Below are 3,588 nucleotides of genomic sequence, written 5' to 3' on the forward strand. Positions count from 1 at the left end.
TTATTAAATAAAGATATTGGCAGAATTTGTTTTTAAATAAAGATACTCACAGAATTGATTATTAAATAAAGATATCGACAGAATTGGTTATTACAAAATTGATTATCAAATAAAGGTATTGACGGGATTGATTATCAAATAAAGATACTGACGGACGGAAGTCGTCTCCGAGTCTCGCTGCGTATTTCATCGTTGTGTATATCTCGTATTCAGACTCGTTATTAATAAATCTAATCAATGATCTGTGATTAAATCCGTGAAATCAATGATCTGAGGTTAAATCTGTGTCCCGGGTTAACCTGGGCTCACGTGTCCCACCATTCCCCACAGGTAGGCTGTGTAGCCGAGGCTGGCCCGGAGTGCGTGTGCGCATGCCACAGTACGGATGGACGGCTGATCGATACTCTAATCGATATCAAATCGGTGAGTTAACATGCAGATTGATTAAAAGTCAATCAATATGCTAATCAATTGCTGATTAATATGCTAATCGATATTATATATAATCACCATTAAATTCGCGCATCAATAGGCTAAAAATACACGGCAAATCGATACTGTAATCGTTAATAAGTCCGTGCGTTAACGTGGTGATTAGTTAAATCAATCAACAGGCTGATCAATTATCGATTAATATGCTAATTAATATTCTAATTATCACAACACTGCATTAGCGCGTTGATTAAAAATCAGAATGTTAATTGATTACTGATCGATATGGTAATTGATACCCAATCATCATTAAATCCATGTATTAGCATATCGTTTAACACGGTAACTAATTAAAAAACAATATGCCGACTAATTATTGATTAATGTGCCAATTGATTTTAGAGTCATTAAGACTACACATTAACACATCGATTAAAAATCAAAATTTTAGTTAATTATTGATTAATACGCTAATTAATATATAACCATTAACATGTTAATTTAATAATTAGAATATTTGCACATCTGCGTATTAGTTATCGATTAATGCACTTTAATTATCAGGTGATCACGTTAGCGGATTGTTTAATTAATAATGTATGGATTAATTATTAAATTTACTGATACATTCATTGATATGTTCTCATCGTTAAATCAACGCAGCAGCCTATGAATTGATTACTAACCTGTTAATTACGACTAAACATATCGATGCGTTCATTGGATAATTAGCACATATTTGCATACATGCATATTAACGATTCACAGGTTGCTATACCCCGATATGCCGTTAATCAATACATTTTAACGCTTCAATGAGGCCGTTAACACGTGAATCGATAATTACTGTTCATAAAGCATTAATTTTAAAAATCAGAAAATATTGACACACATGTGTATCAACAATCGATTGATATGTTTTCACACGAACGCACTATTGATTGACATATTCTGATCATCAAATATACATTAGCAGATTAATCAATAATCAGTATATCGATGATTTAATATGTGGCTGTTTCGATTGATATATCCAAATTATTAAAACAAGGCCCTGACATATTCCTCAGTTATTATCATATTAGTTATCGATGAACACGTCAATGCATTCGTTTCGTAATCGGAATGAATTTGCATATATGTATATTAACGATTCACATATTCTTATATCGATACCCTGTCAATCAATATATTCCAATGATTTCAGGAATGCATCAACCTATTAACTAATTGATAATTAATTTATCAATTGATAATATAATAGTAATACACTAATTGATACTTATTAATAATATAATAACAATAATACAGTAATTAATATTAATAGGTCAATTAATTAGTAATATACGTGTTGATCTTGATATATCCGCACATGCACATGCTATTTGTCAATATATTCTAATTATTACATGATCAAATCAACACATGAGTTAATCAATATGTTGATTAATTGTTAATTAATCACTAATGGATGTGTTCAGTTAATGCATTCACTTAATGATTAGAGAATATCTGTTTATACGTATACTAATAATCAGTTAATCTATTCCTATGTGCAGAAACTATTGATTAACGTATCCTAACTACTCAGTGAATACATTAAGTTATTGACAGTTAATGATTGATTATCGATTGATGTCATAACGGTTTCGTTTAATAATTAGGATATATTTCCATGTGTATATCTTGTTAACTTGTTGATATCTTCCTATGGGCACCTACTATTGATTAGCACGTTCTAATTTCTATTGATTAGCGCATTCTGATTATTAAGCGAGTGCGTTAACACATCAGTTAATGATTGATATGTTAATTGATGATAATACCGAATGGATAATACACATGTTGATCTTGACACGTTCCCATATGCGTATATTAATGACCGATACGGTCGAATTATCTAACTAACGCATTAACAGATTAATCGGCGATTGATATAATGATTAGTCATTATAATTATCGATATGAAAGTAATAGTATAATGATATAGTTAAAAACAGTATAACAATAGTTTATAATCATTCGGTGATTAATCATGATGTAGCTATCAATAATGATAAAATAGTTAATAAAAACACAATAATATTATAACCAGATAATACTTAATAATATAATAATGATGTAGTAATTAATCATATTTTAATTAATAATATCGTCATGTCTCACACCTTCCTTATCGCACAGAGCTCGCCGTCCGGCCTCGGGGCTTCTCCTCGCTACGTGGATCGTCCGCCGTCACCGCCATCACCAGGAATTGACTATTAAACAATCATATTGGTGGAACTGATTACTAAATAAAGATATTGACAGAATTGGTTACTAAATAAATATATTGACAGAATTGGTTTTTAAAGAAACACATTGCCAGAATTGGTTATTAAAAAAAGATATTGACAGATTGGTTATTAAATAAAGATATTGATAAAATAGATTATTAAAGAAAGATATTGGCAGAATTGGCTATTGAATAAAGATATTGAAAGAATTGGTTTTTAAATAAAAATATTGACAGAACTTGTTACTAAATAAAGATATTGACAGAATTGTTTTTTAAATAAAGATGTTGACAGATTTAGTTTTTAAATAAATATATTGACAGAATTGGTTATTACAGAATTGATTGTGAAATAAAGATATTGACAGAATTGGTTTTTAAACTAGCATATTGACAGAAGTGTTTATTAAATAAATATATTGACAGAATTGGTTATTAAATAAAGATATTGACAGGATTGTTTATTACAGAATTGATTAATAAATAAAGATATTTACAGAACTGATTATTAAATAAATATATTGACGGAATTGATTATTAAAAATCATATTGACAGAACTGTGTATAAAATTAAGTTATTGAAAGAACTGAATGTTAAATAAGGATATTGACAGAATTGATTGTTAAATAAAGATATTGACAGAATTGGTTATTAAATAAAGATATTGACAGAATTGGTTTTTAAATAAAGATATTGACAGAATTGGTTTTTAATTAAAGATATTGACAGAATTGATTTTTTGATATAGATATTGACAGAATTGGTTATTAAATAAAGATATTGACAGAGTTGGTTTTTAAATAAAGATATTGACAGAATTGATTTTTTGATATAGATATTGACAGAATTGGTTATTAAATAAACATTCACAGAATTGGTT

The 3,588-nt window shown here is 28.6% G+C and overlaps 1 long non-coding RNA gene across 1 annotated transcript; it reads left to right on the forward strand.

Moving 5' to 3' along the window:
• Positions 1 to 168: 168 nt before the first annotated feature.
• On the forward strand, positions 169 to 2,756 carry LOC114616132. Its single transcript, XR_003710597.1, has 2 exons — positions 169 to 423; positions 2,617 to 2,756. It is a non-coding gene; the product is annotated as an uncharacterized LOC114616132 (long non-coding RNA).
• Positions 2,757 to 3,588: the final 832 nt, after the last annotated feature.

The sequence above is a fragment of the Grammomys surdaster genome, unplaced genomic scaffold, assembly GCF_004785775.1.
Source record: "Grammomys surdaster isolate TR1022 unplaced genomic scaffold, NIH_TR_1.0 299563, whole genome shotgun sequence".
Taxonomy (NCBI): Eukaryota; Metazoa; Chordata; class Mammalia; order Rodentia; family Muridae; genus Grammomys; species Grammomys surdaster.